General features: G+C 37.9%; 1 pseudogene; it reads right to left on the bottom strand.

Annotated features, from left to right (window-relative positions):
* Nucleotides 1-25591, bottom strand: part of Tm9sf2-ps1 (transmembrane 9 superfamily member 2, pseudogene 1) — a 137937-nt pseudogene that overhangs the window by 81411 nt on the left and 30935 nt on the right.

Here is a 25591-nt window from a genome sequence, read left to right as displayed (position 1 = left end):
GTGTGTGTATGTGTGTATAGATGTGTGTTTATGCGTGTGTACGTGTGTTTATGTGTGTGGTTTTTTGTGTATGTGTGTATATGTGATTGTGTATGTGTCTGTTTTTATGTGTGTGTTTATGTTTGTGTATGTGTGTGTATGTGTGTGTATCTGTGTGCATCTGTGTGTAGATGAGTGTGTATGTGTGTGTATGTTTGTGTATCTCTGTGTATATGTGTGTGTATGTGTGTGTATGTGTGTATGTGTATGTGTATGTGTATGTATGTGTATGTGTGTGTGTTTGTGTGTGTATGTGTGTGTATGTGTGTGTTTATGTTGTATGACTGTGTGTATGTTTGTCTGTACATGTGTATGTGTGTGTATGTGTGTGTATGTGTGTGTATATGAGTAAGCATGCGTGGATATGTGTGGATGTGAGTGTATATGAAAAAGTATGTGTGGATATCTGTGAATGTGTGTGAATGTGTGTATGTGTGTCTTTAGGTATGTGTATGTGTGTATGTGTGTGTATGTGTGTGTGGGAGTGTTTATGTGAGAATGTATGTGTATGTGTGTGTATGAGTGCATGTGTATGTGTGTGTATGGGTGTATGTGTATGGGTGTGTATGGGTGTGTATGTGTATGTGAGTGAATGTGTCTGTATGTGTGTGTATGTGTCTGTTTGTGTGTATGTGTATGCATCTGTGTGTATGTGTATATGTGTATGTGTGTATGTGTATGTGTGTCTATGTGTGTGTGCGTCTGTGTGTATGTGTGTAAGAGTATGTATTTGAGTGTGTATGTGTATGTGTGAATAAGTGTATATGTATGTGTGTGTATGTGTATGGGTGTGTATGGGTGTGTATGTGTGTGTATGTGTGTGTCTGTATGTGTGTATGTCTGTGTGTATGTGTATGCATGTGTGTATGTTTATGTGTGAGTATGTGTATGTGTGTCTATGACGTGTCTGTGTGTGTGTATGTTTGTGTAGTATGTGTATGTGTGTCTGTGTGTGTGTATGTCTATCTGTGTGTATACGTGTGAGTATGTGTGTATGTATGTGTAAGTGTACATATGTGTTTGTCTGTGTGTATGTCTGCGTATGTGTGTGAGTATGTGTCTTTCTCTGTGTCTATGTGTGTATGTGTATGTGTGTATGAGTGTGTATGTGTGTGTTTATGTGTATGGGTGTGTATGGGTGTGTATGTGTTTGTGTAGGTATGTGTGTACGTCTGTGTGTATTTGTATGAATGTGTGTGTGTATGTGTATGTCTTTGTATGTGTATGTGTGTGCATGTGTGTGTATCTGTGTGTAGATATGTGTGTATGTGTGTGTATGTGTGTGTATGTTTGTGTTTGTGTGTGTAAGTGTGTTTGTATATGTGTGTTTGTATGTGTGTGTGTATATGCTTGTATATGTGTGTAGATAGGTGTGCGTGTGTGTGTATGTGTGTATGTGCATGTGTGTCTATACGTGTCTATGTGTGTACGTTTGTGTAGTAAGTGTATTTGTGTACGTGACTGTATGTGTGCGTATGTGTGTGTATGTTTGTGTGTATGTGTGTATGTGTGTGTATATGTGTGTTTGTATGTGTGTGTGTATATGCTTGTGTATGTGTGCGGATGTCTGTATATGTGTGCGGATGTGTGTATGTGTATGTGTGTATGTGTGTGTATGTGTATGTGTGTGTATGTGTGTGTATGTGCGTATGTGTATGTGTGTATAGTGTGAGCATGTGCGTATGAGTATGAGTGTGTAGGTGGGCGTACATGTGTGTATGTGTGTGTATGTGTATGTATATGTGTGTATGTGTGTGTATGTGCGTGTGTATGTGTATGTGTGTGTATGTGTGTGTATGTGTGTGTGTTCATGTTTGTGTTTATGTGTGTATATGGATGTGTATGTGTATGTGTGTGTATGTGGTGTGTAGTATGTGTATGTGTGTACGTGTGTATGTGTGTATATATGTGTGTGTATTTGTGTGTATGTGTATGTGTGTATGTGCATGTGTGTATATACGTGTCTATGTGTGTGTACGTTTGTGTAGTAAGTATATTTGTGTACGTGAGTGTATGTGTGTGTATGTGTGTGTATGCATGTGTGTATGTGTGTGTACGTGTGTATGTGTGTATGTCTGTGTGTATGTGTGTATCTGTGTATGTCTGAGTGTATGTGTGTACGTGTTTATGTGTGTATGTGTATGTGTGTATATGTGTGTATGTGTGTATGTATGTATGTGTATGTGTGTATATGTGTATGAATGTGTGTATGTGTATGTGTGTGCATGTGTGTGTATCTGTGTGTAGATATGTGTGCATGTGTGTGTATGTGTGTATGTGCATGTGTGTCTATATGTGTCTATGTGTGTGTGTATGTTTGTGTAGTATGTGTATTTGTGTACGTGTGTGTATGTGTGTGTATATGCCTATCTGTGTGTATGCATGTGTGTATGTGTGTATGTGTGTGTACGTGTGTTATGTGTGTATGTCTGTGTGTATGTGTATATCTGTGTATGTCTGAGTGTGTGTACGTGTTTATGTGTGTATGTGTATGTGTGTGTATATGTGTGTATGTGTGTATGTATGTATGTGTATGTGTGTATATGTGTATGAATGTGTCTATGTGTGTGTATGTGTGTGCATGTGTGTGTATCTGTGTGTAGATATGTGTGTATGTGTGTGTATGTGTGTATATGTTTCCGTTTGTGTGTGTATGTGTGTATGTATGTGTATGTGTGTATGTGTATGTGTGTGCATGTGTGCATGTGTATGTGTGTGAAAGTCTGTGTATGTGTATGTGTGTGTATGTGTGTTTATGTGTGTATGTGTATGTGGGTGTATGTGTGTATATATGTGTATGTGTGTATGTGTATGTGTGTTCATGTGTGTATGTGTATGTGTGTGTAAGTGTACATGTGTGTATGTGTATGTGTGTATGTGTGCATGTGTGTGTATGTGTATATTTGCGTTTTTGTGTGTATGTGTGTATATGTGTGTTTGTATGAGTGTGTGTATATGTTTGTGTATGTGTGTGGATGTCTGTATATGTGTGTGTGTATGTGTGTATGTGTATGTATGTATATGTGTGTGCATGTGTGTATATGTGTATGTGTGTTTATGTGGGCGTACGTGTGTGTATGTTTGTGTATGTGTATGTTTATATGTGTATGTGTGTATGTGTAAGTGTGTATGTGTGTATGTGTATGTGTGTGTAAGTGTACATGTGTGTATGTGTATGTGTGTGTATGTGTGTATGTGTATGTGTGTGTATGTGTGTATGGTTGTGCATGTTTATATGTGTAGGTAAGTGTGTGTATGTGTGTGTATGTGTGTGTGTATGTGTATGTGTGTCCATGATTGTGTGTGTGTGTATGGATGTGTATGTGTGTGTATATCTGTGTATGTGTGTGTAGGTGTGCATGTGTTTGTTTGCGTGTATGGTGGGTATGTATGTGTGTTTGTGTATATGTGTATGTGTGTGTATGTCTGTGTTTATTTGTATGTGTGTGTATGGGTGTGTATGAGTGTGTATGTGTGTGTATGTGCATGTTTATGTGTATGTGTATTCATGTGTGTGTATGTGTGTGTATATTTGTGTTTATGTGTGCTTGTGTGATTGTGTTTATGTGTGTCTGTGTGTGTATGAGTGTCAGTTTGTGTGTATGTGTATGTTTGTGTATGTGTGTATGTGTGCGTATGTGTGTGTGCATGCGTCTGTATGTGTGTATGTATGGGTATGTATGTGTGTGTTTATGTTTGTGTATGTGTTTATGTGTGTGTGTATGTGTGTACGTGTGTATGCTGTATGTCTGTGTGTTTGTGTGCATATGTGTGTGTTTGTGTGTGTATGTGTGTGTATGTGTATGTTTTTATGTGTGTGTATATATTTGGGTATTTCTGTGTGTATGTGTGTGTAGATGTGTGTATGTGTGTGTATGTGTGTGTATGTGTGTGTATGTGTGTGTGTGTTTCTTTTTGTATGTGTGTATATGTTTGTGTATGTGTGTATGTGTGTATGTGTGTATATGTGTGTATGTATATGTGTGCATGATTATGTATATATGTGTGTATTTTTGTGTATGTGTATTTGTATGTGTGTATGTGTGTTAGCATGTGTGTATACATGTGTGTATGAGTTTCTGTATGTGTGTATGTGTGTGTTTGTGTTTGTATGTGTGTGTGTATGTGTGTGTTTTTATGTGTGTGTATATGTTCGGGTATTTCTGTGTGTATGTGTGTGTAGATGTGTGTATGTGTGTATGTGTTTGTATGTGTGTGCATGTATGTGTATGAGTGTATGTGTATGTGTGTGTATGTGTGTGTATGTTTGCGTTTCTCTGAGTATGTGTGTATATGTGTGTTTGTATGTGTGTGTATATGTTTGTGTAGGTGTGTGGATGTCTATATATGTGTGTGTATGTGTATGTGTGTATGTGTATGTGTGTATATGTGTGTGCATGTGTGTATATGTATATGTGTGTATGTGGGCGTACTTGTGTGTATGTTTGTGTATGTCTATGTATATGTGTGTAGATGTGTATGTGTGTGCATATTTGTGTATATGTGTGTGTATGTATGATTGTGTGTATGTGTGTGTATGTGTGTATGTGTAGGTAAGTGGGTGTGTATGTGTGTGTATGTGTATGTGTGTTCATGTTTGTGTGTGTATGTGTGTGTATGGATGTGTATGTGTGTGTATGTGTGTGTATGTGGTATGTAGTATGTATGTGTGTTCATGTTTGTGTGTGTATGTGTGTATGGATGTGTATGTGTGTGTATATGTGTGTATGTGTGTGTCTGTGTGTGTATGTGTGTTTATGCGTGTGTACGTGTGTATATGTGTTTGTCTGCCTGTACGTGCTTCTATGTGTGTGGGTTTGTGTGTTTGTCTGTGTCTATGTGTGTATGTGTGTGTATGTCTGTGTTTACTTGTATGTGTGTATGGGTGTGTATGAGTATGTGTGTGTATGCATGTTTTTGTGTATGTGTGTGCATGTGTGTATATGTGAGTGTATATTTGTGTGTATGTGTGCTTGTGTGATTGTGTGTATGTGTGTGTCTCTCTGTGTGTATGAGTGTGGGTTTGTCTGTCTGTATGTGTATGTTTGTGTATGTGTATATGTGTGCGTGTGTTTGTGTGTGTGCATGCGTGTGTATGTGTGTATGTATGGGTATGTATGTGTGTGTTTATGTTTGTGTATGTGTTTATGTGTGTGTCTATATGTGTACGTGTGTATGATGTATGTCTGTGTGTATGTGTGTGTATGTGTGTGTATGTGTGTATGTGTGTGTTTTTATGTGTGTGTATATGTTTGGGTATTTCTGTGTGTATGTGTGTGTAGATGTGTGTGTGTATGTGTGTGTTTGTGTGTATGTGTGTGTGTGTTTGATTTTGTATGTGTGTATACGTTTGTGTATGTGTGTGTATGTGTGTATGTGTGTATATGTGTGTATGTATATGTGTGTATGTGTGTGATTATGTATATGTGTGCATGTGTGCGTATGTGTGTTTGTGTTTGTATGTGTGTATGTATGTGTTTGCACGTGTGTGTATACATGTGTGTATGAGTTTGTGTATATGTGTGTACGTGTGTATGTGTATATGTCTGTATATGTGAGTATGTTTTTATGTGTATGTGTGTGTATGTGTTGTATGTGTAGGTATGTGCATGTTTGTCTATGTGTGTGTATGTGTATGTGTGTATGTGTCTATGTGTATGTGTGTGTATGTGGTGTGTAATATGTGTAAGTGTTTATGTGGGTTTGTCTGTGTGTATGTGTGTGTACATATGTGTATATTTGTCTGTGTGTATTTGTGTATGTATTTGTATGTGTGTGTATGTGTGTATGTGTGTGTATGTCTATGTGTATGTATGGGTGTGTATGTTTGTGTACGTGTATGTGCGTGTATGTGTGTGTATGTGTGTATGTGTGTGTGTATGTGGTGTGTAATATGTGTAAGTGTTTATGTGGGTTTGTCTGTGTGTATGTGTGTATGTATGTGTGTGTATGTTTGTGTATGTGTGTATGTGGGTGTATGTGTGTACGTGTGTATGTTGTACGTCTGAGTGTATGTGTGTATGTGTTTGGTATGTGTATGTGTGTGTTGTGTGTGTATGTTGTGTGTAGTGTGTGTAGTGTGTGTTTGTGTGTGTATATGTGGTATATATGTGTGTATGTGTGTATGTGTGTATGTATGTGTGTGTATGTGTGTGCATGTGTGTATGTGTATGTCTGTGTATGTGTATGTGTGTGTATGTGTGTATGTGTGTGTATGTGTGTGTATGTGGTGTGTAATATGTGTAAGTGTGTATGTGTGTTTGTCTGTGTGTGTGCGTGTGTGTATGTGTTTTTCTGTGTGTATTTGTGTATGTATTTGTATGTGTGTGTATGTGTGTATGTGTGTGTATGTGTATGTGTATGTATGGGTGTGTATGTTTGTATATGTGCATGTATATGTGCGTGTATGTGTGTCATGTGTGTGTATGTGTATGTGTGTGTATATTTGTGTATGTGTGTGTATGTGTATGTGTGTTTATGTGTGTATGTGTGTGTATGTGTGTGTATGTGTGTATGTGTGTACATGTGTATGTTGTACGTCTGTGTGTATGTGTGTATGTGTGTGTATATGTGTGTTTGTATATATGTGTGTATATATAGGTGTATGTGTGTGGATGTTTTGTATGTGTGTGTATGTGTGTATGTGTATGTGTGTGTATGTAAGTGTATATGTGTGTATGTGTGTATGTGTGTGCATGTGTGTGTATGTGTATGTGTGTGTGTGTATGTGTATGTGTGTGTATGTGTGTATGTTTGTGTGTATGTTTGTGTATGTGTGTGTATGTTTGTGTATGTGTGTGTATGTGTGTGTATGTGTATACCTGTGTATGTCTGTATTTATATGTGTATTTGTGTGTGTATGTGCATGTGTGTGTTTATGTGTATGTGTGTATGTGTGTGTGAATGTGTGTGTATGTTTCTATGTGTGTGTATGTGTGTATGTATATGTGTGTGTATGTGTAAGTGCGTGTGTATGTGTGTTTATGTATATGTGTGTATATGTGGGCATACGTGGGTGTGTGTGTGTACGTGTATCTGTGTATGTGGGCATACGTGTGTGTTTGTGTCTGTGTATTTGTGTATTTTTGTGCATGTGTGTGTATGTGTATGTGTATGTGTGTGCATATTTGTGTGTATTTGTGTGTGTATGTGTGTTTGTCTGTATAAGTGTGTGTGTGTGTAAGATTGTATTTGTGTATGTGTGTGCATGTGTTTGTATGTGTAGGTATGTGTGTGTATGTGTATGTGTGTGTATGTGTGTGTATGTGTGTGTATATGATTATGTGTGGATGTGTGTGGATGTGTGGATGTGTATCATTAGGTATTTGTATGTGTGTGTGTCTCTCTTTCTGTGTATATGTGTGTGTATGTGCATGTATGTGTGTATCTGTGTGTATGTGTGTGTTTGTGTGTGTTTGTGTGTGTATGTTTGTGTATATGTGTGTTTTCATGCGTGTGTGTATATATGTGTATATATTGGTGTATGTGTGTGGATATCTGTGTGTGTGTATGTGTGTATGTGTATGTGTGTATATGTAAGTGTAAATGTGTGTATGTGTATGTATCTGTATGTGTGTGTATATGAGTATGTATGTGTGCATGTGTGTGGAAATGTGTGGATGTGTGGATGTGTATCTTTAGGTATGTGTATGTGTGTGTATGTGTGGGTATGTGTACGTGTGTTCAAGTTTGTGTGTGTATGTGTGTGTATGGATGTGTGTATGTGTGTATGTGGTGTGTAGCATGTGTATGTGTGTACGTGTATATGTGTGTGTATATGTGTGTGTATGTGACTGTCCGTGTGTGTATGTGTGTATGTGTGTGTACGTGTGTATATGTGTGTGTATGTGAGTGTCCGTGTGTGTATGTGTGTATGTGTGTGTACGTGTGTATATGTGTTTGTCTGTGTGTATGTGTGTGTATGTGTGTGGGTATGTGTGTTTTTCTGTGTCTATGTGTGTGTATGTCTGTGTATGTCTGTGTTCATGTGTATGTGTGTGTATGGGTGTGTATGTGTGTATATGGGTGTATGTGTATGTATTTGTGTATGTGTGTGCATTTTTGTGTTTGAGTGTATATTTGTGTGTATGTGTGCTTGTGTGCTTGTGTGTATGTGTGTGTATGTGTGTATGTGTATGTTTGTGTATGTCTGTATGTGTGCGTGTGTATGTGTGTGTATGCGTGTGTATGTGTGCGTGTATGCGTGAGTATGTGTGTATGTATGCGTGTGTATGTGTGTGTATGTTTGTATATGTGTGCACATGTGTATTTTGTATGTCTGTGTATGTGTGTGAATGTGTGTGTATGTGTGTGTTTGTGTTTATGAGTGTGTGTATGTGTGTTTTTTATGTGTGTGTATATGTTTGGGTATTTGTGTGTATATGTGTGTTTATGTGTGTGTGTGTAAATGTGTGTGTATGTGTGTGTATGTGTGTGTATGTGTGTGTTTGTGTGTCTATCTGTGTATGTGTGTGTATGTATGTGTGTGTATATGTTTGTGTATGTGTGTATGTGTGTATGTGTATGTTTGTATGTATATGTGAGTGTATGTGTGTATGTATGTATGTATGGATATGTGTGTGCATGTGTGTATGTGTGTATGTGTGTATGTGTGTATGTATATGTGAGTGTATGTGTGTGTATGTATGTATGGGTATGTGTGTGTATGTGCATGTGTGTATATGTGTGTGTATGTGTTTTCGTATGTGTGTGTATGGTTGTGTATGTGTGTGTATGTGTGTGTATGTGTGTACGTGTGTATATCTGTGTTTATGTGTGTGTATTTGTGTGTATGTGTATGTGTGTGTTTATATGTATGTGTTTATGTGTGTGTGAATGTGTGTTTGTATGTTTCTATGTGTGTGTATGTGTGTAGATGTACGTGTTTGTATGTGTGTGCATGCGTGTGTATGTGTATCTGTGTTTATGTGTGTGTATGTGTATTTGTCTGTATATGTGTGTATGAGTGTGTGTGTATGTGTGATTGTCTGTGGGTGTGTGTATGTGTGTGTATGTGTGTACGTGTGTATGTGTATGTGTGTGTCTGTGTGTGTATGTGTATGTGTATGCGTGTCTCTGTGTGTGTATGTGTGTGTGTATTTTTGTGTAGTATGTGTATGGGTGTACATGTGTATGTGTATATGTCTTTCTGTGTGTATACGTGTGAGTATGTGTGTATGTGTGTGTACGTGTGTATATGTGTTTTTCTGTGTGTATGTGTGCGTATGTGTGTAGGGATGTGTTTTTGTCTGTGTCTATGTGTGTGTATGTGTCAGTGTGTGTATGTGTATGTTTATGTGTATGGGTGTGTATGTGTGTGTATCTGTGTGTATGTGTGTGTATGTGTATGTGTGTGTATGTGTATGTGTGTGTATGTGTATGTGTGTGTATGTGTGTGTATGTGTGTGTTTATATGTATGGGTGTGTATGTGTGTGTATGTGTGTGTATCTGTGTGTATGTGTGTATGTGTATTTGTGTGTATGTGGGTGTATGTTTTTATGTGTATGTGTGTGTATGTGTGTGCATGTGAGTGTATGTGTATGTGTGTGCATGTGTGTGCATGTGAGTGTATGTGTGTGTATGTGTGTGCATGTGAGTGTATGTGTATGTGTGTGTACGTGTGTGTATGTGTATTTGTGTGTATGTGTGTGTATGTGTGTATGTGTGTGTTTATGTTTGTGTATGTGTGTGTATGTGTGTGTATGTGTAGGTATATGTATGTTTCTGTATGTGTGTGTATGTGTAAGTATGTGAATGTGTATGTATGTGTGTGTATGTGTATGTGTCTGTATATGTATGTGTGTGTATGTGTGTGCATGCATGTGTATGTGTATCTGTGTTTATGTGTGTGTATGTGTATTTGTCTGTATATGTGTGTGTGTTTATATGAGTGTGTATATGTTTGTGTATATGTGTGTATGTGTGTATATGTGTGTATGTGTGTATGTATATGTGTGTATGTGTGTGATTATGTATATGTGTGTGTATGTGTGTGCATGTGTGTATATGTGTGTATGTGTGTTTCTATGTGTGTGTATGTGTGTGTTTGCATGTGTGTGCATACATGTGTGTATGAGTTTGTGTATATGTGTTTGTCTGTGTGTATGTGTGTATATGTGTGTATACGTGTGTGTATGTGTGATTGTCTGTGTGTATATGTGTGTATGTGTGTGTATGTGTAGGTATGTGTGTGTGCATGTGTGTGTATGTGTGTATGTGTGTATAAGTGTGTGTGTATGTGTGATTGTCTGTGTGTATATGTTTGTATGTGTGTGTATGTGTACGTATGTGTGTGTATGTGTGTGTATGTTGTGTGTATTATGTGTATGTGTGTATGTGTGTGTGAATGTGTGTGTATGTTTCTATGTGTGTGTATGTGTGTATGTATATGTGTGTGTATGTGTAAGTGCGTGTGTATGTGTGTTTATGTATATGTGTGTATATGTGGGCATACGTGGGTGTGTGTGTGTACGTGTATCTGTGTATGTGGGCATACGTGTGTGTTTGTGTCTGTGTATTTGTGTATTTTTGTGCATGTGTGTGTATGTGTATGTGTATGTGTGTGCATATTTGTGTGTATTTGTGTGTGTATGTGTGTTTGTCTGTATAAGTGTGTGTGTGTGTAAGATTGTATTTGTGTATGTGTGTGCATGTGTTTGTATGTGTAGGTATGTGTGTGTATGTGTATGTGTGTGTATGTGTGTGTATGTGTGTGTATATGATTATGTGTGGATGTGTGTGGATGTGTGGATGTGTATCATTAGGTATTTGTATGTGTGTGTGTCTCTCTTTCTGTGTATATGTGTGTGTATGTGCATGTATGTGTGTATCTGTGTGTATGTGTGTGTTTGTGTGTGTTTGTGTGTGTATGTTTGTGTATATGTGTGTTTTCATGCGTGTGTGTATATATGTGTATATATTGGTGTATGTGTGTGGATATCTGTGTGTGTGTATGTGTGTATGTGTATGTGTGTATATGTAAATGTAAATGTGTGTATGTGTATGTATCTGTATGTGTGTGTATATGAGTATGTATGTGTGCATGTGTGTGGAAATGTGTGGATGTGTGGATGTGTATCTTTAGGTATGTGTATGTGTGTGTATGTGTGGGTATGTGTACGTGTGTTCAAGTTTGTGTGTGTATGTGTGTGTATGGATGTGTGTATGTGTGTATGTGGTGTGTAGCATGTGTATGTGTGTACGTGTATATGTGTGTGTATATGTGTGTGTATGTGACTGTCCGTGTGTGTATGTGTGTATGTGTGTGTACGTGTGTATATGTGTGTGTATGTGAGTGTCCGTGTGTGTATGTGTGTATGTGTGTGTACGTGTGTATATGTGTTTGTCTGTGTGTATGTGTGTGTATGTGTGTGGGTATGTGTGTTTTTCTGTGTCTATGTGTGTGTATGTCTGTGTATGTCTGTGTTCATGTGTATGTGTGTGTATGGGTGTGTATGTGTGCATATGGGTGTATGTGTATGTATTTGTGTATGTGTGTGCATTTTTGTGTTTGAGTGTATATTTGTGTGTATGTGTGCTTGTGTGCTTGTGTGTATGTGTGTGTATGTGTGTATGTGTATGTTTGTGTATGTCTGTATGTGTGCGTGTGTATGTGTGTGTATGCGTGTGTATGTGTGCGTGTATGCGTGAGTATGTGTGTATGTATGCGTGTGTATGTGTGTGTATGTTTGTATATGTGTGCACATGTGTATTTTGTATGTCTGTGTATGTGTGTGAATGTGTGTGTATGTGTGTGTTTGTGTTTATGAGTGTGTGTATGTGTGTTTTTTATGTGTGTGTATATGTTTGGGTATTTGTGTGTATATGTGTGTTTATGTGTGTGTGTGTAAATGTGTGTGTATGTGTGTGTATGTGTGTGTATGTGTGTGTTTGTGTGTCTATCTGTGTATGTGTGTGTATGTATGTGTGTGTATATGTTTGTGTATGTGTGTATGTGTGTATGTGTATGTTTGTATGTATATGTGAGTGTATGTGTGTATGTATGTATGTATGGATATGTGTGTGCATGTGTGTATGTGTGTATGTGTGTATGTGTGTATGTATATGTGAGTGTATGTGTGTGTATGTATGTATGGGTATGTGTGTGTATGTGCATGTGTGTATATGTGTGTGTATGTGTTTTCGTATGTGTGTGTATGGTTGTGTATGTGTGTGTATGTGTGTGTATGTGTGTACGTGTGTATATCTGTGTTTATGTGTGTGTATTTGTGTGTATGTGTATGTGTGTGTTTATATGTATGTGTTTATGTGTGTGTGAATGTGTGTTTGTATGTTTCTATGTGTGTGTATGTGTGTAGATGTACGTGTTTGTATGTGTGTGCATGCGTGTGTATGTGTATCTGTGTTTATGTGTGTGTATGTGTATTTGTCTGTATATGTGTGTATGAGTGTGTGTGTATGTGTGATTGTCTGTGGGTGTGTGTATGTGTGTGTATGTGTGTACGTGTGTATGTGTATGTGTGTGTCTGTGTGTGTATGTGTATGTGTATGCGTGTCTCTGTGTGTGTATGTGTGTGTGTATTTTTGTGTAGTATGTGTATGGGTGTACATGTGTATGTGTATATGTCTTTCTGTGTGTATACGTGTGAGTATGTGTGTATGTGTGTGTACGTGTGTATATGTGTTTTTCTGTGTGTATGTGTGCGTATGTGTGTAGGGATGTGTTTTTGTCTGTGTCTATGTGTGTGTATGTGTCAGTGTGTGTATGTGTATGTTTATGTGTATGGGTGTGTATGTGTGTGTATCTGTGTGTATGTGTGTGTATGTGTATGTGTGTGTATGTGTATGTGTGTGTATGTGTATGTGTGTGTATGTGTGTGTATGTGTGTGTTTATATGTATGGGTGTGTATGTGTGTGTATGTGTGTGTATCTGTGTGTATGTGTGTATGTGTATTTGTGTGTATGTGGGTGTATGTTTTTATGTGTATGTGTGTGTATGTGTGTGCATGTGAGTGTATGTGTATGTGTGTGCATGTGTGTGCATGTGAGTGTATGTGTGTGTATGTGTGTGCATGTGAGTGTATGTGTATGTGTGTGTACGTGTGTGTATGTGTATTTGTGTGTATGTGTGTGTATGTGTGTATGTGTGTGTTTATGTTTGTGTATGTGTGTGTATGTGTGTGTATGTGTAGGTATATGTATGTTTCTGTATGTGTGTGTATGTGTAAGTATGTGAATGTGTATGTATGTGTGTGTATGTGTATGTGTCTGTATATGTATGTGTGTGTATGTGTGTGCATGCATGTGTATGTGTATCTGTGTTTATGTGTGTGTATGTGTATTTGTCTGTATATGTGTGTGTGTTTATATGAGTGTGTATATGTTTGTGTATATGTGTGTATGTGTGTATATGTGTGTATGTGTGTATGTATATGTGTGTATGTGTGTGATTATGTATATGTGTGTGTATGTGTGTGCATGTGTGTATATGTGTGTATGTGTGTTTCTATGTGTGTGTATGTGTGTGTTTGCATGTGTGTGCATACATGTGTGTATGAGTTTGTGTATATGTGTTTGTCTGTGTGTATGTGTGTATATGTGTGTATACGTGTGTGTATGTGTGATTGTCTGTGTGTATATGTGTGTATGTGTGTGTATGTGTAGGTATGTGTGTGTGCATGTGTGTGTATGTGTGTATGTGTGTATAAGTGTGTGTGTATGTGTGATTGTCTGTGTGTATATGTTTGTATGTGTGTGTATGTGTACGTATGTGTGTGTATGTGTGTGTATGTTGTGTGTATTATGTGTATGTGTGTACGTGTGTATGTGTGTGTATGTGTGTGTATGTGTGTATCCGTGTGTGTATGTGTGTGTATGTGTGTGTATGTGTGTGGGTATGTGTGTTTTTCTGTGTCTATGTGTGTGTATGTGTGTGTATGACTGTGTTTATGTTTATGTGTGTGTATGGGTGTGTATGTGTGTGTATGTGTGTGTGTATGTGTATGTGTGTATGAATGTGTGTGTATGTGTGCGTCTGTATGTTTGTGGATGTGTGTATATATGTGTGTGTATATTTGTGTATTTGTGGATGTGTTTGTATGTGTGTATGTGTGTGTTTGTGTGTATGTGAGTGTATATTTGTGTGTATGTGAAGTTGTGTGCTTGTGTGTATGTGTGTATGTGTGTGTATGAGTGTGTGTTTCTGTGTTTTTGTGTGTCTGTATGTGTTTATGTGTGTGTATTTGTATGTGTGTTTATGTGTGTGTATGTGTTTGTATATGTGTGTATGTGTGTATGTGTGTATGTGTATGTGTGTGTAAGTGTATGTGTGTTTATGTGTGTGCAGATGTGTGTATGTGTATGTGTGTATGTTTGTACGTGTGTGTATGTGTATGTGTGTGTGTTTGTGTGTATGTGTGTATGTGTATGTGTATGTGTGTGTATGTGTGTGTATGTGTTTGTGTATGTTTGTGTATGTGTGTATGTGTGTATGTCTGTGTTTATGTGTGTGTATGTGTGTGTATCTGTATTTGTATGATTATGTGTATGTGTGTCTGTGTATGTGTGTATGTATGTGTATATGTGTGTATGTGTGTATGTGTATGTGTGTGTATGTGTGTGTATGTGAGTGTATATGTGTGTATGTGTGTGTATGTGTATGTGTGTGTATGTGTGTGTATGTGTGTGTATGTGTGTTTGTATGTTTTTTGTGTGTATGTGTGTATGTGTATGTGTGTAAGTGTATGTGTGTTTATGTATGTGCAGGTGTGTGTATGTGTATGTGTGTGTATGTGATTGTGTATGTTTGTGTATGTTTGTATGTGTGTGTGTATGTGTGTGTGTTTGTGTGTATGTGTGTGTATGTGTATTTGTGTGTATGTGTGTGTATGTGTATGTGTATGTGTATGTGTATGTGTGTGTATGTGTATGTGTGTGTATGTGTGTATGTGTGTGTATGTGATTGTGTATGTTTGTGTATGTGTGTATATGTGTGTGTATGTGTGTGTATGTGTATATGTGTGTATGTCTGTGTTTATGTGTGTGTATGTGTGTATGTGTATTTGTATGTTTATGTGTATGTGTGTGTATGTGTGTTTGTGTATGTGTGTATGTGTATGTGTGTATGTGTATGTGTGTGTGTATGTGTGTGTATTTGTGTGTATGTGTGTGTATGTGTTTGTATGTATGTGTATATGTGTGTATATGTGTGTATGTGTGTTTGTGTGTGTGTATTTGTGTGTATATATGTGTGTATATGTGTTTGTGTGTGTGTATTTGTGTGTATATATGTGTGTATGTGTGTGTGAATGTGTGTGTATGTGTGTGTGTTTAAAAACAATTAAACAATAAAAAATCCAAGGAGACTGGAAACTTCTGGGTCTGTGGCTGGATCAATATGTGGTACTTTTTAAACAGAAGACTTCTGTAGGTATTTACTATATGGAAGAGGAAGGTGAAAAATACGGATAAAGGGAAAGCTACCTTCTTTTTCCTTCTCCCTCAGTCCCTTTCTCCTGTGACAGGCAGGGTCTTGCTTTCTGAGACTGGCCTCAAAATTATGATCCAGTTCCCTTAGTGCTCGAATCACAGTGTGTGCAACCATCTGGGTCAGAGGCCAGTCTCGTTTTATAAGGCAATGGGTTCTAAGAAGAATCACAACCTTGAGAAAGATGTATATATCACAGCGGCACACGTTTCCTTACATTCTGTTTACTTTTACAGCTTTCTTCTGCTCCCAGTTGTCTTATTATAGAATATGGGAGTGATGGAGCACGTTTTAAATATACACTTTCCCTTCTTCTCTACATGATCTCCTAAGCTGTCACCTTTTCCTATCTCATTGTCAGCTCTTTCTAATAACAACAATCATTGTGGACTCAGTTCATCCATCCCTCAATTTCACAGTGAAATTGTTCCTTCCATGATCAGATTTCCAATCAAAGGGTTTGATCCTTTTGAAGTTCCCTAAAGATTTTCAAGATCTTTTAATTAGAAGATACATCAATGGAAGCATAATTTAAGCAGAGACCTTTCTATTTCATTAGCCACGTGGACACTATAGTGGTACTCAGGATAACAGGAAATAAACAAACATCCTATCAAATGGATTCTCTGCCACACATTATTTTCCAATCCTCCAAGCTGTATAACTTGCTTTGATGAAATTGTCAATTTGAGAGCTGTTTGTCAAGTTTGAACTAACCTGAAAACTTCTTCCCTACTGACTAGCTTTCATTTTGCCAAAGGTACTAGGCAAGCTTCTAGGGAGAAAAGTTTCAAAGATATACCTGCAGCCAAGCCTGCATATTCCAGTACTGACCTTCCAGGCAATACATCTCTGCTGGCAAGATAGTGGCATGGAGGTTATTGGAGCAATCAACTGCTTTTGGATTCGACTTGAGTCCTTCTCCATGGAAAGGAATTTAGGGTGTTGCTATACAGATGGCCTAAAGCCCATTATGGCTAGAGAGCTCACAGGCCGTGGAAGAAGGGAATTTAAATGATATGCTGTTAAACTGCCTTATAAATATTTATGTTTATGTCCAGATTAGTTCTGCCCTCAAACATGATCGAAGAAGTTTCTGTCAACAGTAGTCAGCACTTAATCCAGAGGCTCATAACTAGTTAAATTGCTGAGAATAACTGTCTACTGAGTGTCAAGCCTTAAATGGGACATCTATATCAACTCTTACCCCCAAGTGAGCACACAAAAGAGAAAAGGAAAGAATATAAGAGCCACAAGATTGGGGTGAGTGTTATGAAATGCTGGCTTTGGGATATAGCATAGTCATGTACAAAAATCCTCATTGCAGCTATGATTAACTGCACTAGATCAATTTAACAAGATCAGTCAAGTTTCTAACAGGTGGCATTAATTCTACTCAGTACATTATTAGCACACAAAAAAAGGAAGAGGGGACATGTTCTGGTACCCAGGGAGAGAGATAAGGGGAGTTAAGAATGTGTATCATCTGGGGGTTGGGGATTTAGCTCAGTGGTAGAGCGCTTGCCTAGGAAGCACAAGGTCCTGGGTTCGGTTCCCAGCTCCGAAAAAAAGAACCAAAAAAAAAAAGAATGTGTATCATCAGGCCCATCTGTTGACATGTGGCAAACTGTCAAAGAATAAACAAAAGATATTCTCTTTTAAAAAGCTACTGACTCATCATATTAAGACTTTCAATAATCTCTTTCCAGTTTTTTCATGGCATCCCAACCTCCCTCTACTTAGCTAATTGCAACTTTTTCTTACTCTTGGATTTGCTCAGACCATCTGAGCCCATAGAGAGACAGTGTGTTCTATTTTGTTTGTTCTCTGTCTTTTTCATGCCAACTTTCTACATTCCACACAGTATCAGGCTGACCTATCTTCCTGCTACTGTCCTCCAACTACTGGGATAACTAGTTTTTGTCACTATGCCAAACTCTGGTTTTCATCCATTGTATAAGTCTTCCTTCCATAGTTATATCTTGCCCACCACCACCACTATGTTGTCTATGTAATATTGTCCACATGAAGACACAGTATATATGACATCACAGGTTCCTTTCCCTTCAGATAAACATTAGTTTATGGAAAACATATTTTCTTTCACTAGATATGCTCAGAGGCAGGAGAGGAGAATGAGAGGGGAAACTGGCCCAAACGAAATGTCACACAGTATCATCAGTAGTGACAAAATACCTTGACTTAAAAATAAGTATTTTAACCCATGGGAGAAAGAAACAGGATGCTACAGAATTTAAAACTGCCCTTGGCCATACAGCAACTTCAAGGCAAAACTGGGATGCATGAGCTGTCTTGAAACAATAGTAACTAAAGGGCTTTTATAGGAGGAAACAACCAAGTAGAGCCCCTGGCTTGTGTGCACAAAACCCAGGCTCAATGTCCAGTGCACCCCACCCCAGCTACAAACAGAGAAGCATATCATATATGTTTCCAATCCTCAAGCTACTTTGAGTGTTATTTTTGGAAGTGCTTACCTAATCAACTAAAGGTTGATCTCAATTGTAGTCTCCAAATCATAATCCCTTTCTGAGAACCACTCAGTAGCTTTAGTTTCCAAAAACGAAATAGAAAATCAAATGACTTTGCCTGACCTTTGCCACTTAAGCATGAAGAAGGCTACTCTGCATGGAGTTTGGCCACTTCCTGCTTCATGGAGTCATGACATCCACCTTTACATATGAACGTGCTTTCCGCTAGTAATGCTTGACCTCATTACATGAAAGAATTAGAAGGCAAACGCAGATAGATCTCTGTGAGTTCAATGCCAGCCTGGTCTACATAGAAAGTTCCAGGGCAGCCAGGGCTATATAGAAGAACTCTGTCTTAAAACCAAAAATGAAAAGGTAAAAGAAGTAACTATGAAGAAATTTGTTGATATTCAACAAAACAGCATCTTTCTATTGATTTATATGTAGTCCCAAACCCATCAAACACTTCCTTTTTCCCTTTTATCCTGACGCATTTTCATTTACACTGTAACTTCTTACGGTGCTTGCAAAAGTACATGAAATTTTATATAATGAGTCACTGTGGTATTTGTAAAAGTAAATACCCACAGCCAAAAATGTTCTTTTGGATTAAAATAGATGATGGTGAACTGCAAAAACATTAAAAAGAACAAAATGTATTGCAAGGAATCTCTCTCTTAGAAAAGTAAGATGTGCATAGAGCAAAATTATATTTTTCCAACTGTAAAGATGACCTAGCAGGTGCTTGCTGGACAAACACAGAGCAAACTTGATTCCTAGAACCTATGGACAGGTAAAGAAGAGAATAAACTCCAAGAAATTTTCCTCTGACCTACACACACACACACACACACACACACACACACACACACACACACAAACACCATGCATGTAATAATATTTTTTTAAAAATCTCACTCCCCACCAGAAAGTCATATACCAAATTACAGATGCAATCATTTTTCTGGAAGGATAAGCTAGAAAACAAATAATGTTATGCTTTCATAAAGAGAAATTAAGGCTAAGAGAATAAAGGTAGAAAATTTTCTTACAGTTACTCTATATACACTATCTACAAATATATAGTCATCAATATTAAGTTAAAATAAAAGACAATTTGTTTACTACAACTCAATTACTTTGCTGTTTACAATTTTACGATCATGCCCAGCAACATAGCTGAGTTCAAGGCAGCCTGTACTACAGGAGACGCATTTTCAAATAAACAACAACAAACAAAAACAAAACAAATGAAAAATAGGAAAAAATTTTTCAGCCAAAATATTAGCAGTGTTTAAAAGCATCATTTTTGCACCAAACACTGCCATCTTCTGGAAATACTATATCATAACATGTATTGGTAATCCCAAAGAAAATTAACTATTTTACAAATATAAGGCACATGAGAACAAACTGACAAATATATAAAAGATAACAAAGTAACAGAGACCCTAGTTTTTCATCTGCTTAAATTAATGAGTTATTCTTGGTCTTTATCCCAAAGCATCAAAATCTCTGTAAGCTAGCAATTCTTATAAGAGACAGAACTGGCTTTAGAAAAGTGAGAAGTGCATATAGGAAAATATTTTCACAACTGGCAAGATGGCACCAGTTGTACAGTAACAAGGTGGAGACAAAGACTTCTTTATACGTAGTGTATATGTGTTACAGTCAACAGAAACTGTATAGAGACTCAAATTTGTAGGGCACGTGATCTTTCAACTAATGGTTTTCAACAGGAAGAGCAGCGCACCCTACAGTGTATAGCAAAACTGTGCAGCTGCTGCTGGACTTCCGAAAGCCAGGCATCCTGCTGCTGTGCACAGGGGTTGAACATAACCGACAAGTGAGAAGAATTGTGCTGTGTCCCACACCTTACAAATGTCCCACCCAAAATTCATGTAGGTGAGAAACAGCTTATGATTGCTTACTCTTTGATGGTAATTCTGCTTTATAAAATATTTTATATGATTTTAATAGGCATTAAATATTTCCACAGAAGAAGGGACTGTCTTATGTAAACTGGGAGAAAAATAGCAATATACTTGTCTTGGAATGTTCCCAAAATTGATTGACATTTCATAACATTGGAAAAATAGCAGTATTAGGACCAAAAATTTGCTATATTCTTATCTTCCCATTATCACACTGACAATGACTACACACATATATTCAAACATATAAAATGGATTAAATACATAAAGGCTATATTATATAATAGTTACTCCTATCTCTCCTTAATGTTGTTAGAATGTTATACAGGTATTAGTTAAAATCAAATGCATAGACAAGTTTTGTTTTCTATTAACTATTAGTATTAAGGTAGCATAACATAGGGAGAGTTGCAAAATATTTTGTTATTAAGGGACATCAATCTGATAGAGTTGAAGGCCCCTGACCCAGGTTAGCTCCCTCATTTTATTAGAAGGAGACTGGGGTCCCAGGGAAAGGGAAGAATGAACTTGCTTGGAGTCACAATACAAGTTAAAGGCAGGCCAGAACATGAATCTTCTGATTCTTCATCAACGATTAGCCTATGCTGTCTGAGTGTCAGAACCGCACTTTCCAACAAAACAGTGTCGTAAGGCTAACAGGTATAGCTCGGTGTTAAAGCATGCCTAGCGCATGCAAAGCCCTGAGTTCCATACTCCGCACTGCAAACAAAACCAAACAGGCAGTGCTATGAATGTAGGTATAGTCTCAGGCTAGTTCATTAACAAAGCTTATTTAACTAGAATTTACAACAAAAATTCTATCATTAGAATGAAACAAGCCCATCTTTTTTTGATAGTATGGAAACAGTAAGGCTCACATGTGCTCACAAAAGCAGCAAGCACAGGGACTGCGGGGGTCTGCGGCATCCCCTGAGCATCACATATGTCATGGCTGTTAGCTTGGTGTTCTGTGGGACTCCTAACGGTGGGAGAAGAACTCTTTTGTCTCTGATTCTGACTCTTTTGTCTGCTCTTAGGATTCTTTTCTTCCTAGGGCTTGCTTTATTCAGCCTCAGTATCGGGGCTTTTGTCCTTCCTTATTGTGACTGGTTTTGTGGTGTTTGGTTGTTGTCTCTTGGAAACCTGTTCCTTTTGGAAGACAAAAAGGAGAGGTAGATCTGGGGAAGAGGGGATGCAGGCTAGGGGAGGAACTGGGAGAAGAGAAGGAAGGGGAAATTTTGGACAGGACATATTGTATACAAGAAGAATCTATTTTTCAATATTTTTTGAAGTAAGGGTTGTTTTTATTCAGTTGTGTTTTTACTGTTTAGGAAGTTAATACAAGCATACAGTATATTTTAAAGAAATTCATCCCCCATCCCCTCCCCTCTAACTCTTGCCATATTCCCTACCACCTTTCCCTCCAAAGTTCATTTACTTTCTCTCACTAAATGGACACTGTGTTAAAATAGAAGTGCATAAAGCGTGGTATTTGTTTTATATGTTTAAATGAGATCTCACTATGTAGCTCATGCTAGCCCCCAATTCATGATTGTCCTGCCTCAGCCTTTTCAATGCTATAAAACAGTTTATAAAATAAAAGTAGTGTAAACACATGCATTTTTAGACAAGCATTCAGAGATTCATAACAGACACTCAATATCCATACTTCATAATAGTATGTAATGAAGACAATGACTTCATAATGAGAATTCAAATATTTGCCATAAAAATAGTGTTCACTCAAAGACTAATATGATTCATCTTTCCTTTGGAATGACTGTATTATAAACTGTTTTGTATCATTGGAGAACATGTATCATTCTCTGACGACATTAAAGTATATTTACAAAGATTCTTAAATAAAAGACAAAATAAGATGGAGACCTGATGGCACATACTGATATTTCCCAACACTTAGGAGACTAAAGCAGGAATCACCACAAATCTGAGGCCAGACTGTGCTGTAGTTAGTGTCGGGCTGGCCCATCCTACAGTGTGATTCTATCTCAACCCTTCTCCCATCTATCCCCAAAACACAGACAAAACAAAACCTGGAAAACTAAAGACCATTATGCTACATCTGGACTTCTCTGTGGCCGACATCTGCCAGATCAGGGGTTTGAGCTCCCAATCTCACCCAAAAAGTTCATATACTCATGAATCTTGACAGCCAGGTGGCTGGCTGCCTTAATGTGGCAGGAGTGGTCCTGGGTGCACAGAGACTGTAATTCAGGTAGTTAGAGGAATGTACCTACTGCATGGCATTGAACTCCATTAAGCAGTTCAATATGTCTACAGAATTTGGCTTTCCGTTTATGTCCCTTTGCCATCCTCATGTCACAATTACATCTGTGCCCCCATCCAACTTCCTGAATGTCTGTATGCCAGAGGCACATGTAAGACTTCCCATGATCCAAAGCAGGATGATACACTGCGGTTTACCCAGATACAGGGTCTAGAATCAATCCATCTCCTGGGCTGTGATGAAATTCCCTATAGTAGGAGAAGCAAGGAAAACCATGTCGAAGACAGAGACAGGAACTGCACACGTGGAGGTCCATACCTTCACCAAGGGAACAGGTTCTAGTCATATGGAGCCCCTGAAGTTTGGGTCATATTAAGAGAAAGGAGCTCGAAGTATTAAAGCACACTACATTTCAAACAGTCCATATAATGGAAAAAACTTTCTGTGCCCCAGAAATATCAAGCAAAAATAAACAAAGCAGTATAAAAACAAGCAGTTTACTAAAACTTCTTGAGAACACAGACACATCAGACAGAATATTTACTAAGAAGATATATACTATATAATATACTAATTTTATATAGTATATATAGTTATAATTTTAATTATATATTATTTATGTTTATACAGAATTTATAGTTATATTTATTATATATCATATATCATACATCATATATGATCATCTCATTAGATGCTGAGAAAGCCTTTCACAAAATTCAACACCCCTTCATGATAAAAGTCCTGGAAAAAATAGGAATTCAAGGCCTATACCTAAACATAGTAAAAGCCATATACAGCAAACCAGTAGCTAATATTAAACTAAATGGAGAGAAACTTGAAGCAATCCCACTAAAATCAAGAAACAGACAAGGCTGCCCACTCTCTCCTTACCTATTCAACAAAGTACTTGAAGACCTAGCCAGAGAAATTAGACAACAAAAAGCTACCAAAGGGATACAAATTGTAAAGGAAGAATCAAAATATCACTATTTGCAGATGGCATGATAGTATACTTAAGTGACCCCCAAAAATTCCACCAGAGAACTACTATGCCTGATAAACAATTTAGGCAAAGTGGCTGGATATAAAATTAACTCAAACAAATCAGTAGCCTTTCTCTACCCAAAATGTAAAGAGGCTGAGAAAGAAATTAAGGAAAGGACACCCTTCACAATATTCACAAATAACATAAAATACCTCAGTGTGAGTCCAACTAAGCAAGTGAAAGTTCTGTATGACAAGAACTTTAAATCCCTGAAGAAAGAAATTGAAAAAGACCTCAGAAGATGAAAAGATCTCCCATGCTCATGGATTGACAGGATTAATATAGTAAAAGTGGCCATCCTACTAAAAGCAATCTACAGACTCAATGCAATCCCTATCAAAAGTTCAACAAAGCTCTTCACAGACATGGAAAGAGAAGTTCTCAATTTTATATGTAAAAAAGCAAAAAGTTCATAATAGTGTAAAAAATTTTAACAATAAAAGAACTTCTGGGGAAATCACCATTCCTGACCTCAAGCTGTACTACAGAGCAATAATGGTAAAAACTGCATGATATTGATACAGAGACAGAAAGGTTGATCAATGCAATAGAATTGAAGATCCACACCGCCGGAACCTGAAGGAAACAGACCGGATAGACAGTTCTCTGCACCCAAATCCCGTGGGAGGGAGAGCTGAACCTTCAGAGAGGCACACAAGCCTGGGAAACCAGAAGAGACTGCTCTCTGTACATACATCTCGGACGCCAGAGGAAAACACCAAAGGCCATCTGGGACCCTGGTGCACTGAAACTCCCGGAAGGGGCGGCACAGGTCTTCCTGGTTGCTGCCGCCGCAGAGAGCCTGTGGGCAGCACCACGCGAGCAAACTTGAGCCTCGGGACCACAGGTAAGACCAACTTTTCTGCTGGAAGAAAGCTGCCTGGTGAACTCAAGACACAGGCCCACAGGAACAGCTGAAGACCTGTAGAGAGGAAAAACTACACGCCCGAAAACAGAACACTCTCTCCCCATAACTGACTGAAAGAGAGGAAAACAGGTCTACAGCACTCCTGACACACAGGCTTATAGGACAGTCTAGCCACTGTCAGAAATAGCAGAACAAAGTAACAGTAGAGATAATCTGATGGCGAGAGGCAAGCACAGGAACCCAAGCAACAGAAACCAAGACGACATGGCATCATCGGAGCCCAATTCTCCCACCAAAACAAACATGGAATATCCAAACACACCAGAAAAGCAAGATCTAGTTTCAAAATCATATTTGATCATGATGCTGGAGGACTTCAAGAAAGATGTGAAGAACTCCCTTAGAGAACAAGTAGAAGCCTACAGAGAGGAATCGCAAAAATCCCTGAAAGAATTCCAGGAAAACACAATCAAACAGTAGAAGGAATTAAAAATGGAAATAGAAGCAATCAAGAAAGAACACATGGAAACAACCATGGATATAGAAAACCAAAAGAAGAGACAAGGAGCTGTAGATATGAGCTTCACCAACAGAATACAAGAGATGGAAGAGAGAATCTCAGGAGCAGAAGATTCCATAGAAATCATTGACTCAACTGTCAAAGATAATGTAAAGCAGAAAAAGCTACTGGTCCAAAACATACAGGAAATCCAGGACTCAATGAGAAGATCAAACCTAAGGATAATAGGTATAGAAGAGAGTGAAGACTCCCAGCTCAAAGGACCAGTAAATATCTTCAACAAAATCATAGAAGAAAACTTCCCTAACCTAAAAAAAGAGATACCCATAGGCATACAAGAAGCCTACAGAACTCCAAATAGATTGGACCAGAAAAGAAACACTTCCCGTCACATAATAGTCAAAACACAAAACGCACAAAATAAAGAAAGAATATTAAAAGCAGTAAGGGAAAAAGGTCAAGTAACATATAAAGGCAGACCTATCAGAATCACACCAGACTTCTCGCCAGAAACTATGAAGGCCAGAAGATCCTGGACTGATGTCATACAGACCCTAAGAGAACACAAATGCCAGCCCAGGTTACTGTATCCTGCAAAACTCTCAATTAACATTGATGGAGAAACCAAGATATTCCATGACAAAACCAAATTTACACAATATCTTTCTACAAATCCAGCACTACAAAGGATAATAAATGGTAAAGCCCAACATAAGGAGGCAAGCTATACCCTAGAAGAAGCAAGAAACTAATCGTCTTGGCAACAAAACAAAGAGAATGAAAGCACACAAACGTAACCTCACATCCAAATATGAATATAACGGGAAGCAATAATCACTATTCCTTAATATCTCGCAACATCAATGGCCTCAACTCCCCAATAAAAAGACATAGATTAACAAACTGGATACGCAATGAGGACCCTGCATTCTGCTGCCTACAGGAAACACACCTCAGAGACAAAGACAGACACTACCTCAGAGTGAAAGTCTGGAAAACAA

This window comes from Rattus norvegicus, chromosome X, assembly GCF_036323735.1.
Source record: "Rattus norvegicus strain BN/NHsdMcwi chromosome X, GRCr8, whole genome shotgun sequence".
In the NCBI taxonomy this organism is placed as follows: Eukaryota; Metazoa; Chordata; class Mammalia; order Rodentia; family Muridae; genus Rattus; species Rattus norvegicus.
Note: the sequence above shows the minus strand (reverse complement) of the source record. Positions and strands in the feature narration are given on the sequence as shown.